This window comes from Prionailurus viverrinus, chromosome B1, assembly GCF_022837055.1.
Source record: "Prionailurus viverrinus isolate Anna chromosome B1, UM_Priviv_1.0, whole genome shotgun sequence".
In the NCBI taxonomy this organism is placed as follows: Eukaryota; Metazoa; Chordata; class Mammalia; order Carnivora; family Felidae; genus Prionailurus; species Prionailurus viverrinus.
The window spans coordinates 53,447,604-53,470,821 of NC_062564.1; positions in this window are offsets into that span (position 1 = coordinate 53,447,604).

Consider the following 23,218-nt stretch of genomic DNA (forward strand, 5'->3'; position numbering starts at 1 on the left):
CAAAAATTGTTTCTTTTAAAATGTCAATATAATTCCAAGTTGATAAGCTTATGAATAAGAAACTTTATGTCTACAGGGGCGCCTGGGTGGCGCAGTCAGTTAAGCGTCCGACTTCAGCCAGGTCACGATCTTGCGGTCCGCGAGTTCGAGCCCCGTGTCAGGCTCTGGGCTGATGGCTCAGAGCCTGGAGCCTGTTTCCGATTCTGTGTCTCCCTCTCTCTCTGCCCCTCCCCCATTCATGCTCTGTCTCTCTCTGTCCCAAAAATAAATAAATGTTGAAAAAAAAAATTAAAAAAAAAAGAAACTTTATGTCTACAAATAAGAGAAGCTAGATGAAACGGACAAATTGTAGAAGGATACACATTACTAAAATTGACTTAGGAAAATGTAGGAAATATGAATAGGCCCATACAAGGGATTGAATTAATTATTAAAAGTCTTCCACAAAGAAAATCCAGGATTATAATTCTCTGAAAATTTTAGAAAAATAATACTAAACTTTTTTTACACAATACCAAAATTTTTCCAAAAAAATTTAAACTATGAAAACACTGTCTATGACTAAAAGTATTTATCCCATATATGTCAGGTTGATTTAACATCCAAAAATGAATTAATGTAATGCACCATAATAATTGACTAAAGGATGGAAAAATACATGATCATTTCCATTGAATCAGAAAAATCATTTGACAAAATTCAACACCCATTTATGACTTTAAAAAAAATGCTCAATACACTTGGGATAAAAGAGAATTTCCTCAGTCTGATAAGCAGCATTTATAAAACTACAACTGACTTCATACTTGATGAAAGACTGAATGCTTCCCTTTAAGACCAAAGACAAGGCAAGGATATCTATTCTCATCATGCATTCCACATTGCATTAGAGATTTTGACAGTATAATTAGACAAGAAAAAGAAAAGCAATTGTTGAGAGTGTAAAGGAAGAGTAAAATTGCCTTTTTTCACTTATAGAATAATCCCAAATATAAAAATCATGAGATCCACACATGAAAGCAACAACAACAGAACAAGAACCCAATAAAGCAGTCCAGCAACTTTACTGGACCTGAGACAAATGTGGAAAAATCAATTATATATCTCTCTATTAAAAATAATCCAAAAATGAAATTAAGACCATTCTGTTCACAATAGCATCAAAGAGAATTAAATGTTTAAGAGTGAATTTTATAAAAGGAGCACACAGCTTATGCATTTAAAGCTTTAAAAAAGCTGAAAGAAATGAAAGGAGGTCCAAATAAAAGAAGACAATCTATGTTCATGGACTGAGAGGCTATTGAGTCTTAGTTTGATGGATATTCTCCCCAAAGTTATCTATAAATTTAAAGCAATCTCTATCAACATCTCAGCAGGTTTTCTTTCTTTCTTTTCTTTTTTCCAGAAATTGACCAACTTTTTATTAAAATTTGTATGAAAATACAAAGTACTGTGAATAGGCAAAGACCTTGATAATAAAGGTATATGACGACTTAAACGCTGGAGTCTGTCCCAAAGCTTACTACAAAGTTACACTAATCAAGACATTGTGGTACTGGCATAAGATGGACATATAAATCAATGAAATGGAATTGAAAGTAAATAAAAAATGAAGCCTCCCATTTGTGGTTATTTGATTTTCAACAGTAGCACCAAGGCAATTTAGTGGGGAAAAAAAATCTTTCCAACAAATAGTTCTGAGACAATTGGATATCCACTTGCAAAATGAAAAATTTCAACCTAAACCTCACATTATACCTAAAAGTTGTCTTGAATGGGTCATAGATCTAAATGTCACACCTAAAATTTTAAACGGCTTACAAGAAAATATGGTAGTAAATATTCATAACCCTGGGCTAAGCAAACATTTTTTGGATATAATACCAAAAGCATAAGCGATGAAGAAATTATAATTTGGCTTCAATAAAGTTCTAAACCGTTATGCTTCAAAAAACATGACTTAGAAAGTGAAAATACAATCCTGGGTTCTGGGAAAGAAATCCTCCAATCATATATTTTATTTAATAATACACAAATATTTAAAGAACTCCCAAAACTCAGTAATACCTATACACATAAATTTTCCATATGACCTAGAAACTTTTTCTGTAGGTATCAATACAAGAAATTTGAAAATATATCCACACTTGTATAAAAATGTTCATTAAGGAATTATTTCTACTATCCAACATGATGTTAGATCTTATAAAGAGATAGGATAGTTTTGTAATAAATCACAGACTGTCTTCCAAAGTCTCTACCATTTTTTCTAAATTACCATCAGCAATGAGTGAGCATTCTACCAAACAGTAGCAGAATACACATTTTTCTTAAGTTCACAAGGACATTCTCCAAGATATATCACATTAGGTCACAAACAAGGAGCCTTAGCAAATGTAAGAAGATTGAAATCAAACCAAGGATCTTTTGTGATTACAGTGTAATGACACTAGAGATCAGTAACAAAAGAAACTTGGAAAATTCAGAAATACTTGGAAATTACACAACAGACTCTTGAACAACCAATGGATCAAAGAAGAAATTGAAAAGGAAATTAAAAAAAATTTGGAAACAGGTGAAATTGCAAATGTAACATACCAAACATGGGATGAAACAAAAGCAGTTCTAAAAAGTTCGTAGTGATAAGTGCCTACACTAAGAAGAAAGAAATATCATAACAAAAGCAACAACAACAACGACAAAACCAAACTAATCCAACATTAGACAAAGGAAGGAAATAACAAAGATCAGAGCAGAAACAAGTAACATGGAGATCAAAAAAGCAATTGAAAAGATCAACAAACGAAGATCCAGCTCTTTGAGTGGATGAATAAAATTGACAAACTTTTAGTTAGACTAAGAAAGAAGAAGAATCAAATAAATAATATCAGCAATGAAAGAGAACACATGCAAATGAAACCAGGGAAATACAAAAGTTAATGAAATGCTACTACGAACAATAATATGCCAACAAGTTGGATAACCTAGAAGAAATGGATAAATTTCTGGAAGCGTGTAACCTACCAAGACTGAGTCAGGAAGAAGTAGAAAATCTGGACAGACAAATCACAAGGAGATTGAATCTGCAATTACCCACCCCCCCTCCGTAGGGGTGCCTGGGTGGGTTCAGTCGGTTAAGTGGCTGACTTGGGCTCAGGTCATGATCTCGCAGTTCGTGAGTTCAAGTCCCGCATTGGGCTCTGTGCTGACAGCTCAGCTCTCAAAAATAAATAAACATTAAAAAAAAATAGTAAATAAGAACCAAGGACCACATGGTTTCCTTGGTGAATTCTACCAGCATTTAAAAAAATTTTTTTAAACGTTTATTCATTTTTGAAAGAGCCAGAAACAGAGTGCGAGTGGGGGAGGGACAGAGAAAGAGGGAGACACAGAATCCCAAGCAGGCTTCAGGCCCTGAGCTGTCAGCACAGAGCCCAATGCAGGGCTCGAACTCACGGACTGTAAGATCATGACCTGAGCCGAAGTCAGACGCTTAACTGACTGAGCCACCCAGGTGCCTCTAATTCTACCAAACATTGAATAAAGAGGGGCACTTGGATGTCTCAGTCAGTTAAGTGCCCAGAACTTGGTTTCAGCTTAGGTCATGATCTCATGGTCTCATGGGTTTGAGTCCCACATTGGGCTCTATACTGATGGAGCAGAACCTGCTTGAGATTCTCTGTATCCCTCTCTCTCTGCCCCTCTACCACTCTCTCTCTCTCTCTCTCTCTCCCTCAAAATAAATAAACAAACAACAACAACAACAACAACAAAAACATTTAAAGAAGAATTAAGGTCAATTCTTTTCAAACTCTTCCAAAAAATTAAAGAGAAGGGAATACTCCGAAACTCATTTTACATCAGAATTACCATGATACCAAAGCCAACAAAGTAGAAATACTGAAAAATATAGATCAATAATCCTGATGAATATAGATGCAAAAATTTTCAGCAAAGTACTAGCAAATCAAATTTAACAACACACCAAAAGAATCAAACACCACGATCATGTGAGATTTATCCTTGGGATACAAGGATGATTCTCACCCTGGGGATACAAGAATGGGTCAAGAAATGCAAATCAATAAATGTGATACACCAGATTAATATATGTAAAAATAAAAGCTATATAATCATCTAAGTAGATGAAGAAAAAGTATTTGCCAATAATCAATATCCCTTCATGACAAAAACTCGCAACAACTTGGGTATAGAAGGAATAAATTCAACATAATGAAAACCCACAGCTAACATCGTTATGCCCACAGCTGACATCATACTCAGCAGTCAGAGGTGGAAAGCTTTCTGCTGAGATTAGGAACAAGACAAAAGTCTTCACTTTTGTTACTCGTATTCCACATAGTAGTGGAAGTCCTAGCCAGAGCAATCAGATGTGAAAAATAAATAAAAGGCATTCAAATCACATGGAAGAAGTAAAATTGTCTCTGTTTTCAGATGATGGGCTCCTTTATTAGAAAAATCCTAAAAATCCACCAAAGAAACTCTGAGAACTAATAAATGTATTCAGTGAAGTTGCAAGATCAAAATCAACATGCAAAAATCAGTTGCATTTCTATGCATTAATAATGAACTATCTGAAAGATAACGAAAATCTCATGAACAATGTCATTAAAAAAATAAGATACTTAGGAATACATTTAACAAGGAAGTGAAAAATTCATACACTGTAAGCTATTAGACTTTGATAAAAGAAATTGAAAAGACACAGAAAAATGGAAAGGTATTTCATGATCATGGATCCAAAGTATTAATATTGTTAAAATGTCCATACTTTCCCAAGGCTATCTATAGATTCAATGCAATCCCTATCAAAGTTTCAATGACATTTTTCATAGAAACATAAATTTAATTTTTTTAAATGTTTTCATTTATTTTTGAGGGCAAGAGACAGAGTGTTAACAGGGGAGGAGAATAGATATAGGGAGGTAGAGTCAGAAGCAGGCTCCAGCACTGAGCTGTCAGCACAGAGCCCAACGCAGGGCTCGAACTCACAAACCGCGAGATCATGACCTGAGCCAAAGCTGGATGCTTAACTGACTGAGCCACCCAGGCACCCCCATAGAAACAGAAATTTAAAAAATTGATGGAAATAGAAAAGATCCCAGATAGCCAAAGCAATGCTAAGAAGAAGGTACAAAATTGGAGGCAACACAATTTCTAATTTCAAATTTTATTACATGGATATATCTTGAGGGTGTTATGCTATGTGAAATAAGTCAAATAGAGAAAAAACAAATACTGTAAGATATCAATTATATGTCAAATCTAAAATAGTCAACCTCATAGAAAGAATAGAATAGTAGTTGCTAATATACGGGGGATGGAAGAAATTGGGACACGTTGGTCAAAGGGTATAAACTTCCAGATATAAGATGAATAAGTTCTGGGGACCTAGTGGATAGCATGGTGACTATAATTAACAATTCCATAGTATATACTTGAAAGTTTCTAGAAGAGTAGATCTTAAACATTAAATCACCACACACATACACACACACACACACACACACACACACACACACCCACCCCCCCCCCCCCCACACACACATTATGTCAGGGGATGTAGGTGTATACTAACCTTTTTGTGGTAATCATTTAAGTATATATATGTGTATCAAATAATCACATTGTACACATTAAATTTACATATATTATATTTTCATAATATCTTAATAAATTGGAATAAAATTTGAATTTCAAAGTAATATGAAAAATATCTAGTTATCATCTCATTTTATGTCTTACAGATTTAAATGGGTATACCACAAAAAAATGCTTTAGGCCATTTCAGAATAGAAACTAAAATGAGAATTAGCAGAACTGGATCTGTATCCAGAACTGGATCATCATCACTGGATCTCAGTTCAATTTTATGCTATAAACCTATTATATCTTGTTTTATTTATTATAAAGAATTTATTTTTAATGTATCATGATACAAACTCTCTAGTCAAATCATATACTGTATGTGAATTCTCTGACTCCATAAGACTTTACTGGTTTCTGAAGCTTTTCTAGGGACACTTTCTCCTAGTAAAAATCATCGTAAAATTGGCCACTTAAGACCTATGTTGTATTTTGTATTGTTTCCTCTGTACAAGTTAATGATTACATTTTATGTAGTATCATTATTTTTTAGAGAAGCATTCATAGTCACCATGTGTGTGTGACTTGGAAAGCAGTGGGAAGATTAGGTTTAGAATTACATAATTAATAATTTAGGTCAATGTATAAACATTTTTGGGTAAACAATTATTTAATTTCATATGTAAATTTTCACTTGAAATGATTAAATCTTGCTGTCTCAAAGTATGATGTTCAGAAATAGAAAAACATTGAATTCTTTTTTTCAATATTAGGTTGTGTTAATCGTGGCTGTCAATGTCAGTGCAGAAAAAATTTCATTTTAATAATTGATTCATGGAATCAGTGGAAAACTGACATGAAAAAATGATTGGAATACTGTACAAATACAAAAATGAAGCTGTCACTGTCTAAGTCCATTTAAAAAAAATATATATATATATAGTGAGCACAAGCTGGGGAGGGGCAGAGAGAGAGGGAGAGAGAGAGAGAGAGAGAGAGAGAGAGAATCCCAAGCAAGCAGTGTGGAGCCCGATGTAGAGTTTGAACCCATGAATTGTGAGATCATGACTTGAGCTGAAACCAAGAGTTGGGCTCAACTGACTGAGCCACCGAGGTGCCCCACAGTCTAACTCTATTAACCTTTAACATCCCAAAGATGGGACAACCAGTCTTGGTATACTTTCCAAGCAGTTAGGCCAATCTATTATGTCTCCTTGCTGAAAGACCTGATCTGCATATAATCAAAATTTGAGAGTCTAATCACATTTATATACAAAAACACGTGATAGAGCAACAGTTTAATGTACACCTTAAAAAAATAACAGGCACATCTAAGAAATGTTTTCTTCAAGACAACTAATTTGGCTTCCACAATAAATCAAAGGCATTAACAACAAATATGAAAACAGGTTGAGGGGAACTTATCTAGGATAAAAGAGACTTAAGAAACAAAACTGAGGGGTGCCTGGGTGGCTCGGACATTAAGTGCCTGACTCTTGGTTTTGGTTCAGGTCATTGTCTCAGAGTACGTGAGATTGAGCCCCCTATCAGGTTCTGCAGTGATGGCTCAGAGCCTGCTTAGGATTCTCTAGCTCCCTCTCTCTCTGCCCCTTTCCCACTTGCTCTCTACCTCTCTTTCTCTCTCTCTCTCTCTCTCTCTTTCTCTCTCTCTCAAAAAAAAAAAAGAAATACAATCAAATGCAATGTAGTGTGAACCTGACATGGATCCTCATTTACATAAACATATGGAGAAATGTTTCATGACATTAGAAAAATTGATTTTTGATTATTAACTAAAACAAAGAAAACACTTACGTTTGATTAATATGATAATGGTTTAATGGTATCTTTTTTTTTTAAGAGTTTCAGGGGTAAAATGACGTGTGGTTTGCTTTAAATGCTTTAGCAAAGAAAGACAAGGGGAAAAAGGAGCACATCAATCACATGTGGCAAAATCTTGATAATTTGGGTATTAAACATTTCCTTATAGTTATTTTACACCTTCAATATATTTAAAATATTTTTAAATATGATGACTCCACTGACAGAAATTACCTGGAGGGACAGACAACACATTTGAATTTAGACAGGATCTGGACATATTTAGTCTGTCTCTACAATTAACTGTTGAACTCGATTAACAGGATAGCTCTGGAAAACAGTACGGAGGTTCCTCAAAAAATTAAAAATAGAACTACCCTACAACCCAGCAATTCAGTAGCTATTTATCCAAAGGATACAAAAATGCTGACTTGAAGGGCCACATGCACCCTAGTGTTTACAACAGCACTATCAACAATAACCAAATTATGGAAAGAGCCCAAATGTCCCTCTACTGATGTAAAGAAGATGTAATGTATACACACATATACATATATATGTATGTATACAATGGGATATTACTTGGTTAACAAAAAAGTGAAATCTTGCCATTTGCAATAATGTAGATGGGACTAGAGGGTATAATGTTAAGAGAAATCAGTCAGTCAGAGAAAGACAAACATGATTTTACTCATATGTGGAATTTAAGAAACAGCAGATGAACACAGGGGAAGGGAAGGAAAAATAAGATAAAAACAGAGAAGGAGGCAAACCATAAGAAACTCTTAAATAAAGAGAACAAACTGAGGGCTGCTGGAGGGGGGTGGGGGGGGGGAATGGGCTAAATGGGTAAAGGGCATTAAGGAGGGGACTTGTTGGGATGAACACTGGGTGTTGCATGTAAGTGAGGAATCACTAAATTCTACTCCTGAAATCATTATTACACTATATGTTAACTAACTTGGGTTTAATAAATAAGTAAATAAATAAATAAATGCAAACAAATAAAAATATAGATTTTTAACTCACTGGAAATTAAGATATGACTCAATTTGGGTAGATTAATGTAATTGAAATTTTTCTGAAAAATATTCTCTATAAACTTAAGTGAATTTTCTTTGAATTTTAAAAAAAGCGTGCAATATTTTATTTTGTACATCTTTGAATACAATTTTAAATTACTTGAAACTTCAACTATTAGTTGAATATTAGTATAGACTAAAAAATAAATTATTTTTTTATTTCTTTAAATTATTTGAGTATGTAAGAATGGCAGCATCCTATGCATTCTAGAATTCACAAAATCTAAAAAACAAGAAACCAAAGGCATGACTTGGAAAATTAGGAAACATGAAGGAAACTAGGAGGCCATAACTTATCTTTTAGCATAAAAACCTATTTTACTATATAATACTTGCATTTGTTGGAATAGGCCTTAATTTTTCATGGGCAAATTTTGAGGGGCATTAGTACAGTATTGAACTTTTTTACAACTGAGTATATGGAGATGTAATGGTCATATGTCATTAGGGCGGTATAACATCATTCATTCTGTTCTCATTAACTTCAAGAGTAACTGCACACATTACATTATTATGTAATTTATTTTCTAAAGCAACACTACTCTATTGCATCAACTCAATCGATTACTTAAAACCTAACAGTGCTCCTACAAACTGAGACTGAAACTTCTCCACTTTTTACTGTTTCCACTATATTTTCATCTCTCACCAACCAAATCATTGAGTAATTTATGTTTTGTTTTGTTTTGTTTTGTTTTAATATAGACTTTATGACCAAGGTAAAGAGAAGGGTTAAAGAATTGCTGGAGTGATGTTAGTGAATAAACCATAGGGAATGAAATCTGCTGCAAAGTTGGGAGATTTGGCTTTCTGTATGAGCATAAAAACCTCTGTAATTACAGGAGAGAAGATAGAGTTATTTGGTAAAGATATCAATAGATAGTGTTGAGAGTCTCTTTGATTGTTTTTATTTTTCCCAGTGAAATTAGGTCTATGGGAGCAGAGCAATAGCTATATATACAATTATGTACATTTATATATAATATATAAATATATAAATATAAAGTATATATGTGTATAAATCTATATTTTTAGATATTATTTATATATTATAATATATCCATGTATAAATATACAAACTTTTTGGATAGATAGATAGATAGATATCTCCAATACCCAGATCAAGATATAATCTGTTTTCAACATCTTGCTAGGCTTCCTCATTCTCCCTACCATTACCTTCAAGATAATCATAATTTAAATACTTCTAACAGTAGGTATTTTCTACCTAACTGTATGCCACACAAATGGAATCAAACAACATATAATTTTTTTTCTGACTTCTTTTACTCCTCATGTGTCTGTGAGATTCGTGTTACTATGTGTGGTTAATTCTTTCTGTTCTTATTATTATACTTTGTGGTCATTGTACAGAATTCCATTGTGCAAATGTTCTATTTTATTTATCCATTTTACTACTGAGACAAATTTGGGTTATTTCTGGTTTCAAACAATTTTAAGCAAAGGTCTCCACATACCCCCTATTTCAATAATAGAATGTTGGTTTTTTTCCCTAGGATATAGCTACAATTCTGATACCAATTTATGTTTTAAAAATTGTTCATTCATAGCATTTTCCCTTAATTAGGACAAAATTTTACAGTGTTTGATGACTATTGCCTTAGATTATTGTTTCTTTTCTTTAAAAACTTTTTTTGTTATTATTTGCTACATTGAAAAACATAAAAAAAGAAAAAAAACCTCTTTAGACTAAGTGACTTAAAATATCAGTATTTACCTTGCTCATAAATCTGTATCTCAGTGAGGGTAAGGGTAGCTTTTCTCTCTTTTACCAGATTACAGCTTCCAAAGTAAGAAGCGAATAATCTGAACATGCTATATTATATTTCTGGTGTTTGAACTAAAACACTCAAAAGTCTGATGGCTGGATCAGTCTGAATCTATAAGTTTCATCACATCTATATGGTCCTACACATGATTTTTTTCAGGATGACAGTGTCATGGATGTTGAACTTCTTACCTGTCAGCACTGGGCTCTTATGGTCCATATGCTCAGGGAGATAAGCCAGGTAGACTAGGAAGTTATGCAGGGTCACTTCAACCTGATTGTCTTCATTAGCAGCCAGTTACTAAAGCCAGCTAATATTCAAGGGCATGTGTTTCCATGGAGGAGTGTTGACACATCACTGACAGAAGACTCACGAGATAATATTGCTGTGGCCATCTTTGTAGAGTACAATAATGGCATTTTTGGCTTTCTTTGCAGATCCATTTATTTCATTCTCTGCTCCAAGTACGTCCCTTACATTTCCTAATCATAAGACCCTCTCTTTATCTACAGATTCTCTAAATTTGCTAATAATAGTAAAATGAAATAATCATGGGACTTGTGGGTACAAAAGTGAGAGAGGTCAGATCTTGAGAAGAAGAGAATAAAACTGAAATAAAAAATTAATATCAAAGACTCAATCGGTCAAAAATAATTCCTGGGTGATGCTGTAAGCCATATTGAAGCCATAAGTTTGCCTCCAGGCAAACTGAAGAATAAAATAATAGACTCTCAGAACATCAATGTCCTGCTGACTTGGAATTGTCCTATCATGTTATGATAATTTGGGGAAGGCCTATAATGAAATATTAAAAATAAATATCCAAGTTTAAGAAACAATAATGTAAGTATACATTTTTTTTTCATTTTCTTAAACATAATAATCATGAATCTCTGAATTTGCAGAAAAACAAAGAAACAAAATTAACAGTACATTCAACCTTTACCAATACATTCAACCTTTTCTGATATAAATTCAGAGCAGCCTAGAACATCTCTAATGCCATTTAAAGTTAGGACAAAATAGAATCATGTTTTTAAAATTTTTATTAAAATGATTGATATTTTTACACTGTTAATACTTTCTTTAGTCTTACATGCAAAAAATATTTTAGTTATTAATGTTGACAATGGACAAATCATAAAACCATAAAATTTGACAAGTCATAAAAAATGTGAGAGCCAATACACTAAACAAATGAAATTTCCAAAAAGATGTGGAATGTTTTACAAAAACTGTGATACTGCATTACACAAAGCATATTTTAATATAGACTATACAAATACTAAATGCCTAATAATTTGAAAATATGATGTGAAAGATAGGGTGAAAGCCTTTTACTTTATAAACTTTGAATAGTTGGTGAAAAAGTTATCCTCTATGGGATGAAAAAATATAATTTATTGAAATAATATAATATGCCATTTCAATAAACAAGTCACATGATTTAGTTGCTTGTAAAAATAATGGGTATATATACACAACAATCAGAGATGGTATTTGACAATTATAAAAGCCTTTATATGGTTGCCCCAAGTTCAGCAGAGTCTGGATGTTCTGACCTAGACACCTGAATCCAGAGTGTGCCTGGGCACAGTGTTTGAATCTCTTGTCATTTTTGTTTGCACACGTGTCCTTGGTGATCTCATCCTGTTTCATGGCTTCATTTATCATTCATAGGTTGATAATTTGCAGCTTGTTCCAGAACTCCCACCCTGAATTCCAGCTTCCTATACCCATCTGCAATAGAAGCTACCATTAGTATATCCAACAGACGTCTCATATGGACTAAATGGGTGATGGGCATTAAGGAGGGCACTTGTTAGGATGAGCCCTGGATATTATATGAAAGTGAAGACTAAATTCTACTCCTGAAATAAAAAAAAAATTAAAAGAATAAGTGGAAAACTTTTTTAAAAATAGAGAAAAAAGAAAATAATATGTAAACAAAATATTGTTCTTAAAGAAAAAATATGTCTCAGTTGAGCTCTTTTTTTTTAACATTTATTTATTTTTGAGACAGAGAGAGACAGAGCATGAACGGGGGAGGGTCAGAGAGAGGGAGACACAGAATCTGAAACAGGCTCCAGGCTCTGAGCTGTCAGCACAGAGCCCGACGCGGGGCTCGAACTCATGGACCGCGCGCGAGATCATGACCTGAGCCGAAGTCGGACGCTTAACCGACTGAGCTACCCAGGCACCCCTCAGTTGAGCTCTTAATCCAAACTGTAGTACCTCAGCCTCCACCACTGAACACACACACACAGACACACACACACACACACACACACTTTTCCCCTTAATAAAACAAAACAAAAACAAAAACAAAAACAAACCAAACCCTAGACCCAGGATAGCATCACTTAGATCAAATCCCCAAACGGATCTTAATACCTAATCTAATTGCAGTTTCAACGTCCTCCAGAAATGTGGTCTTCACTGGTCAGTCAGAAATTTCTGATGAGTGCCAAACAAGTAATCTGCCACATGGCCCTCCCCTTCCCTCAAAGAACGTGAGATAATCTGCCTGCTAAGACCCCTGCTTTTCCCTCTAAGGGAAATCCACCTTGTTATTATTCCAGCAGGAATAATCCTTTACTTTTGCTAATAACTTTCTCGTCCCAGGATCCTTCCTACAAAAATGTTTCATTTTGTACAGCTTCTCAGAGCGTCCCTCTACTTGCTGGATGGGATTCTGTGTGATTTCTGAATTACGTAACAAAACGAGTTTAGATCTTCAAATTTACTTCATTGAATTTTGCTTTTTAATACCGTCTTCCTCTCTTCTCAATTTTAATTCATGGTGTCCATTATTTAGGTTATTTTAATTATTTACTAATTAAACTTTTCTTTTTGTCCTCTTCCTCTACTTTCATAATAACAACCATAACGGATGTGTTAAAACCCAAGCCAACTTCATTACAATACCGCTTATTACCAAGATGTCATCTCACTGAGAATGACCACTAACTAGCCAAACTCCTAGAGGTGTGCCGTCAGGCCCTGAAAAATCCGGCTCCCTATTTATTCCCCACACATCTTGTATCCTATTACGCTCACCTGTGTTCTCTATGTGGTCACTCAAACACATCTGATATGCTCGAATCATGAAACCCTGGGTACCTCGGGAAACTTAGTTGTCTCGATAGACAGAAAAATGCACCCTGAGAGATGTCTGTGTTCTAATCCCCAAACCTGTGCCTGCGCTATTTTGCATAACGAAAGGATTTGGCAGATATGATCATTGCTGGGTAGACTGGGGAGATCCTGGGGTCCTGAGGCTTCTGTCCAACCCGTCTCTGGGATGCTGATGGAGGCTCTTGGTCTGGTCACGAGAAAGAATTCAAGGACACGCCAGACACAATGGTAGTGTGGCGCAAGTAGGAAAGTTATTAAAATGAGAGTACATTCTCAAGCTGTGAGCGTGGGCAAGCTCAAGGGGGAGCCGCACTCAGGGCTGGGTCACCATCTTTTACTGCCAATTGTTAACTAAGGGGTGGAATATTTATACCCAGATAACAAACGGGAAGCTGTGAAAAAATAGACCATTACCTGTATTAAAATATTGCTTAGCCTTATGTTCACTATAGAGTGGATACTCAATAAACATTCATTAGTAATGTATCTTTTAAGGATAGTCACAGCACAAATGAAATAAAATTGTGAAGAAAGGACTTTCTGATGATTTGTTTAGAAGATTTGAGAAAGATGGCTTTCCCTGTTCTGAAAGTGCAATTAATTTTTGTATTTGTACAAAAATAATTACTAAACTTAAAGTCCTTGTAATCGATCTAAAGTGTAAACGGCTTAAACATTGTGTGTGTGTTGGGGGAGGGAGGGTGCACGTGTGTGAGAGAAGAAATGAGAAACATATTTACCCAACAAGGAAAGATAGATCAGTCATCCACTTTTGGCATTCCTGATTTTCCATGGATACGGGAAAATAAATTTTAGCAGTTTTTTTTTAATTTGTTAGAGAACTTTTATACAGAAGTCAACTAAGGAATTCATTCAACTGAATCTACGTTTTATGGAAAGTTGATAATGTGATAAAACATGTAATCTGGCGCCAGGTTTCCTGAGCTAATTACCTAAGATGAGTATACAGCAGTGTTTTCATCCACTTCACAGAGATTTTATGGGATGTAAAACTCATGCTCATTACAGTGGTTAGCACCAATGACCATTTGCTCTCATCATTACTGCTGACCACAACCACTACATGGAAAACACTGAGTATGCTGTGCACAAAGACATGGTATTGTAAATGGACTGATTCTACAGTCCTACCTCATTTCATATACCCACTTCACTCTCATTTTTCAGAATATGGATTTGGAGGGATTTATCTGTGGGCACATTCTCCAAGTTGGGGACTATATGCCACAAGAAATACAATATGTCTTTAGAGGTTTAGAGCAAATATTTCTGAACAACATTCAATAAAAAGCAGAAGTAAAATTCTATTAACAAGATGAAAGAGATGACTAAATGCAATATGTGCAGCTGTTGTGGAAGCAACAGTCAATGTGGCCGCAGAGAACTTCATCCTGAAGGGAAGGTGTGTGCCTAAGTGAAAGGAGAGAATACTCATTAAATATCAATGCAGATTGGGTGGAGGAAGCTTCTGGGTGACAGCAGTGACTTAAAGTTCTTAGCTGTACATCATGAGGCTAGATGGTGATGTGTTTTAGGACCTGAACTGAGTATGTTTTCGTTGTCCCGACCAAAAGAGGTAAAAACCTAATGTTTCTAACAGGAAGTGCCATACAGTAAAGGCTTTAATGAAGTTCTGTTAGGCAGAACCATGTAATGTCTACTGCAGAGTGTTTAAAATGGAGAGAAGTGAATGAACAATAATGTTGATAGTAGAATAATCAACGTATGTGACAAAGCTAAATTCTTGGGTGTTTTCCAAAAACATTGTGTATGGACAGATCCAAAAGTATGAAGCAGTAAAGGCTTATGGTGAATGCATTCTGGCCTTTAAATTTTGAACCTGTACACTTGATATATGCAATAGATCTTTGCTTTCTTCATAGAATATATGGACCATAAATTCTTCTGAGTTCTTTAAGTGATTGTAATTATGAACAGGACAATATACAGTTCATATCAAGTTTTGAGATTTTATGCAGCTGATACTATTGGTTTATTTCTCCATGTAGCTTTATTTGGGTTGTACTTATATATTTCTACTAATAAATTAAAAATACTTAAGTAGAATATTTGCTTGTTGACATGTGCAATAAACTGATGATGACTTTCATGTTGATTTCCCCCATAGACAAGCATAAGTCTTTCTTCAAGTAGACATCAAGGAAAATAAAATTATGTTTCACCTTTATATAGTAACTGTGTACCATATCTCCCTCCATTTACATACTGTAAATAGTGTTCTACCTTTTTTCTTTTATACGTATGCCTTCCTCTTTCCTCACCTCCTAACAACACAGAATATGAGTTATTTCTGGTCAGGAGTGGCATTTTTTTGTCCTATCTTGATAAAACAGCCCATGGTTTAAGAAGTCAGATATTTGGCTCATCTAACTCAAAGAAAATATCAGGTTGTGCCATTTCATACCTCTCTCCTGGATTCACAGTTCACAAAATATAGGAGTGATTTGACTTATAAGAAATATAATTTGTCTATATTAGTCATTTCAGATATCATATTTTGAAAAGGATACCTTTAACCTGTCATTAACATTTATTTTATTAGCTTTGTTTTCCTTCATTTTTTAGTTTTTTCAATAGCTAATTTGTATTAATAAGTTCTAAGAATGCTTCATGATGACAGTCTAATATATATAAATGCAATAGAAAGTACCAAGTATCCCCTGTCATATATTGAATGATTATAAAGTTACATAAATTTTCAAATAAAAAGGGAATTACTCAAATATATATTAGGAATATAGCCTTTTAACAAACAGATGTAAAAAAGAACTTAATAATGATATCCTATCCAAACCAAATAATTCATATATTTAATTGTGTAACCTATTTATGGTAGATGATCGTCACAATATTTGGAAACAAACCACACACTTCTAAGCAACCCCGTGGTTCAAAAACATATCAAAAAAAGGCATCAGAAAAGATTTTGAACTGAGCAAAATTGAATAAAAAACCCCAAACATGTAAGGATTATGGATGCACCTAAATCAGTGAGTAGTGGAAAACAGCTTATGTCAATAACCTCTATTAAAAACAAAGCAAAAGAAGAAGAAGCTAACATAAACCAAGCTGAAGAAAGGAGATGATAAGGATGAAAGCACAAATCAACGAAATAAAAGACAGGAAAAATAGACAAAATCAATGATATTAGAAGTTGGTAATTTAAAAAGATTAAGAAAAATGGCAAACTTTAGCCAAATGAATAAAAATTTAGTCACATGAATAAAAAGATAAAAGATGGATGTAGACTAACTGGGACAAATTGAAGATAAATTCATTAATCCTTACAAATGTCCAATGACTTTTCCAAAAATACATCCAGCTAATTCAAGGGGGCATAGATGTGTCTTTTCTACTATTTTTGTTTATACAACTGGCTAGCCATGTTCATGGGGGAAAAAAAAAGAACGTAAAACCTTATCTCATACCTTCTGATAATTAACTCAAAATGAGATTGTAGACATGTAAGAAAAAAAGTCCACTTTAACTTCTAATAGAAAACAGGAAGAAAATATGTGTGACCTTTGTTTTGGCAAATAGTTTAAGATGAAGGCAGAAGCATGACTCATAGAAGAAAAAAAAAATTAGGGCTCATCAAAATGAAAACCTATGTGCTTTGAAAGAAACCATTGAACAGAAAAGGCCTACAGACTGGAAGACAACAATTGCTAATCATACATCTGTAAAAGACTTGTATTAAAAGTGTATGAAGAATTCTCAAGACTTATAATGAGAGGACAAAAATCCAACAACAACAAAAAAAACAGAAACAACATTTCTACAGACAATGTACTAAAGCAGGCATATGAATGGCTTACAGGAAATTGGAAAGATTCTCAGCATTGTTATTCATTAGGAGAATACAAATGAAAACCACAAAGAAATACCACTAAATTAACAAGAAATGCTGTAATAAAAAATTAAATACTTAGTGTGGGTAAAGTTGTGAAGAAATTGAAACTCCCACACATTATGTGTGGGAATGTAAAGTGTTACAGACACTTTGGGAAATTAGTGTTGTAGTTTTCTTAAAAGTTACACATAAGGTATGCCTGAGTAGATCAGCCGGTTGAGCTTCAGACTTCAGCTCAGGTCATGATCTTATGGCTGGTGAGTTTCAGCCCTGGGGTCTGTGCTGACTGACAGCTCAGAGCCTGGAGCCTGCTTTGGATTCTGTTTCTGCCTCTCTCTCTGCCTCTCCCCTGCTCATGATCTGTCTCTCTTTCTCTCTCAAAATAAATATTAGAAAATTTTTAAGTTATACATAAACTTACCATATGGACTAAGAAAAATAAAAACATATCGATACAAAGACATGTACTTGACTTGAAATTCTTGGGAGAATTATACACACTAGCCAAAACCTGGGAGCAATGTATTGTTTATGAACCAGTGAATGGATAACCAAAATTTGGTACATACATACAATGGAATACGATTCACCAGTAAAACAAAAAACCAAAAGAAACAAAAACAACAAAATGATCTACTAATACATTTTATAATATGAACCTCAAAAACATTATTTATTTTAAAAAATTATTTGAAAAGAAAGTAAATGGCTACATATAATTGGATTCATAATATTAAATGACAAGCAAAGGTAATTTTAGAGTCAGTGGTTGCCTCGGAAGTGAGGTCAGAACAGAATAACTCACATACGTGTGTGGGAGATTTTGGAGATAGTGATTAAGGAAAAAGAAAAGCAAAGAGGAAAAACTGTAGAGCAAAAAAATTAAGGGAAGACAATAAATCCAAGGGAGATGAATACAATGTTGAAAATAATATGGATACTTAACCTGAGTAAATTTAAAAAGCTGAGTGGATTTTTTTTGAAAATGTGACAAACACAGAAATAAATTTTAACCCTGAACAAACTGTAATATTTAAAGGAGTTGCATTATTAGTGTAAAATCTACCCACACCAAAACCAGCAGCCCCAGTGAGGTTTACAGACATGTCTGTCTCTAAATATTCAAGGATTTAAAAAAATCCAAATTCAACACAAATACTTCAAGTTAATTTATAATACATGACATCATATACCTCATTTTACAAAAGAAGCATAACAGAACGAAACAATTATATAAGGATAGTATGAAAAAAGAAACTTAAAGGGAAAAGTAATTTCTTAACCTACACAGTAATCCAAGGTTTTACTGTACTACAGGATAAATAAAGGCTAATGGTTATTTTCTCCCCAAGGCAGTCATGAGCACAAAATTATAAAATCTAAAATAGTGTTTTGACTCCCTATGGTTATGCTAGCTTAATCAGGTAAACTTTGTTTATATATTTATTTATATGAATTTGGTAGCTTTTTGTTTTAAAATTAGTTTCAGATGTACAAAACTGTTCCATAAATACTTCAGAGTTTTGGTAAATGAAATCCTATACCCAGTTTCTACTACTATTAAATCTTACATTGTTACTGTACCTTTGTCATAGCTAGTGAGAACAACATATTTACACATTATTATTAATTAATATCCATTCTTGCTATAAATTTCTTTCATTTGTATCCAATGTTTTTTGTTTTGTTTTTTTTTTTGTTTTGTTGTTGTTCCAGGATTCTATCCAGGATGCCATATTGTTTTTAGTTGCCATATCTCCTTAGGCTCCTCTTGGCTGGGACTTTCTTAGACTTTCCTTATTATAATGGCCTTGACATTTTTCAAAAGATTTGCTCAGCTGTTTTGTAAAAGGCCCTTTAATTTAGGGATATCTTTTTGATGGTGAAACAGAAATTATAGGTTTTAGAGAGGGAGGTAACACAGATAAAGTAACATTTTTGGTTCATCATATCAAGGGTTCATGTTATCAACATGACCTATCCATGTGATGTTAGCATTCATCTTGTGGCAAAGGTAGTCTTTTTTCAGGTCATCCCCTGCCTCCATTTCCATACTGATTTGGAAAGTAGTCGCTATCGGTAGCCCCAGTTAAGCGCTGGGAGTTGAGAGCAGAGTGTTGACATACAGTATTTGGAATTGTTCTATGTGGGAAAGTGGTCTCTTCTCCCCCCTTTTACTGATCTCTTCAGTCATCTATTCATATCAGCATGGGCCGATATTTATTTTACAATATGTTGAAAATGTACACTATGTTCAGGTTTGATCTCTGAGAGGACTTTCAGTTAGTTCCTATGTCCTTTTGACATTCCAGCATGTTGTTTTTTTAGCAACTTCTTCATGTTCTGGAATTACAAAGAAGCTCCAAGCTCATATTGTATATTCAAAGCAAAAGGTCAAACATTATTAATAGATAACCTGGTTGTATTCACAGGAAATCCCAACGGCTCTTTAAAATACACACACTTATAGTCAGTCTAAAACGTATGGTCAGTGGTAATGAATTATGTAAATTTATAAAGTGAATTATATTTCTATACAAACAAGAGTTAGAAAATAAATTTCGTGCACAATCATATGCACAATATGAAAACACCATAGGTATTTAACCATATATATGCAATACCTCTCTCTTGGGAACAATAAGGCATTACTGAAACATCTTTAAAAAGACCTAGATAAATGAGGATATATATCATGTTCATGGATATAAAACTCAATATTTCTAAAATAATCATTCTTCCCAAATTGATGTACAGATTCAATGCAAGCCTAATCAAAATTCTATCAGGCTGTGTGTGTATGTGGTTGGGGATGATAGGCTGATTTAAAAACATTTTTTAAACTTTTTTATTTATTTTTGAGAGTCACAGTGTGAGCGGGGGAGATGCAGGAAGAGACCCAGGATCTGAAGCAGGCTTCAGGCTGTGCACGGTCAACACAGAGCCTCATGCTGGCTCGAACCCACCAACTGTGAGATCAATCATGACCCGAGCTGAAGTTGGATGCTTATCCGACTGAGCCACCCAGGCACCCCTTGAAAATGGTATAAGTACTATAGGAAAATTTCTGGCTATTTTTTTTAAAAACTATAATCCAGTGATTCCTTTCATGTGATGATTCATAGCAATTGAGTTAAAGAAGTTAAAAAAAATGTATAGTTATGTAGACTTTTAACTATTGAGTACGAACTGATGGGGAGACAAGAGATGGGTGGGAGGATGGGTGAATGGGTGAATGGGTGATGGGGATTAAGGAGTGTACCTGTCATGATGAGCACCTGGTGATGTATGAAATAGTCAAATCACTATATTGTACGCCTGAAACTAATGTGACACTGTATGTTAACCATACTGGAATATAAATAATTAAAATGAAATAAAACAAAATAAAATAAAGTAAAATAAAATGTATAATTATGATGTGAGAAAGCAGAAAATAAAATAGCAATGTGAAGTCCTTTTCAAAATTTTAGAGATGAGCTTTAAGAAAAAAAACTGGGGCGCCTGTATGATGTAGTTGGTTGAGCATCCAACTCTGGATTTTGCCTAGGTCATGATCCCAGAGTCATGGGAGTAAGCCCCATATTGGCCTCCATATTCAGCATGGAGCGTGCTTAAGAGTCTCTCTCTTTCTCTCTGGTCCTCTCCCCTGTGCTTTTTCTTTCTCTATCTCTAAAATAGAAAGAAAGAAAGGAAGGAAGGAAAAATCCTAAATGTTTGAAAATTTTTGACTACTTAAAACCATCTTAGAGCTAAATCTACATTTTTATGTTTAATAATGAAGTACTTGCAAATTCATGCAGATAAAGAAGGGACAACTAAATTTCCTATCAAACTCATGCCCACAGTATTAGGATAAGCAATATTTATAGTAGCACACATACAGAGGCCCAAAAGGGTTTACTAAAACTTGAGTTTTTTCTCATTCTTCCCTACCTAAAATTACACAATCTCTAAAAAGTTATAAAATTCCTTAAATCAAATCCAGTTCTTTTTTTTTTTTTTAATTTTTTTTTTCAACGTTTTATTTATTTTTGGGACAGAGAGAGACAGAGCATGAACAAGGGAGGGGCAGAGAGAGAGAGAGGGAGACACAGAATCGGAAACAGGCTCCAGGCTCTGAGCCATCAGCCCAGAGCCCGACGCGGGGCTCGAACTCACGTACCGCGAGATCGTGACCTGGCTGAAGTCGGACGCTCAACCGACTGCGCCACCCAGGCGCCCCCAAATCCAGTTCTTAAGCTCTTGTATTTCTCTTTTATTTTTCTGTGTAGAGCAGTGTGGGGATTTTTCCACTGACCTTTTCCAGATGAGTAATTCTGTCATCTGATATGCCCAAACTACTGTTCAAACCATCTACTGAATGATCTTTTTATTTTATTATATGATACTTTTTATTTCTGCAATATCCATTTGAAATTTTTGTATAGATTCCAAATTACTGAGGATATTCTACATTTGTTTTTGCATTTTGTAGGTTTTTTTTCCTATTTCAAATGTATTAATCACAGGTTGTTGTTTTTTTGTTTTGTTTTGTTTTTTTCATTTATTCTTGCTCCACTATCTGGATCATACTTACAGTTTCTCTTTTTTTTCCCTTCCTTTTATTCTTCTTTTAGTAATAAATTATGAATTTTGATTCTTAGCATGTACAGTAATGTTTTATTGTGTGCAGGAATTGTGTATGAAACAACCATCGCAACTCCAGGTGACTCCTTCAGAGTTTTCTCTCCTCTGTTAGAAAGATCGGCTGAAGAGCTTATCACTATCTCTAATCATGGGTTGTGCCAGGTCAGAGGTGAGTGGTTTTCAGTACATCTTGGGGAATTCTCCTTTCCTTATGTTGGTCAGGCATGGGCCTGCTGGACTTTCAATTCTGTGATTCTATTTTCACAACTCTGAAAACTTATCAGTGGTTGTGCTCTATCACCAAGAGGTTCACCACCCAGCTCTCCAGCATCTTGCCACATGCAACACCAAAAATCAGGTAAGTGTATTATGGGGACACAGTGCGTGTGCTGGCTTGTGTTCAAATATAACACGATTTTGGGAATTGACACCTTTATGACATTTCAAAGGGGAACGTTAGTTCAAAATATGGCTTGTGCTCAAAATACAACATGATTTTGGGGATCTATGCCTTTGAGAAATTTCAGAGGAGCTCACCAGCATGCCATGAAGCTCTCAAGCATTGTGACTTGGGGGAAATCTGATTGTGAATTAGAGGCCCTTGATGCCTAATGTTTACAGTCTATCTAACCCGTGTAGTAAGTAAGACACTGGGAATTTCTCTTTCCCTCAGCAGAGGTGCTCCACCTGGGCCAAGCCCAAGGCTCAATTCACATCTGGCATCAGCAAATGCTCAGAGGACAAAATGGCTGGCAAGATTCAGTGCTTTTCAGAATTGTTTCATCCTGCCTGAAATGTTAGTTCATCTATCCCATATTGCTTCCTCAGCTCTCTGATGTCCTTCAAATATGGTTCTTAAAATAAATTAGATTTTCTAGGTTTTTTTTTTCTTTGCAGAGGAAACAGGGTCTGCTAAGACTTATATATCCTACTTGGAATTGTAAATATCTTCTTTATCTTATTTTACAAGTGAAGTTACCAAGGGGTTGAATGGTAAGTATCATTTTCTTCTCTTTTGAGATTTTGAAGTAATTCTATCTAAGTATAAACCATGTCTCCAAGATAGTAAAGACAGTGGTGTGAAAATTCAAAACCTTCTGATGTCAGACTCCTTCCCACGTTCTCTGTTATGCAAGGTAATACTCTATCAGTCAGAATTCAGTCGCAAGAAGAGCCCACCTCTGAGGCAGCCATGCTTTACTAACAGGAAGTGCAGCTTTTGAACCTGAGACTGGAGATCAAAGGGACGAGGTGCC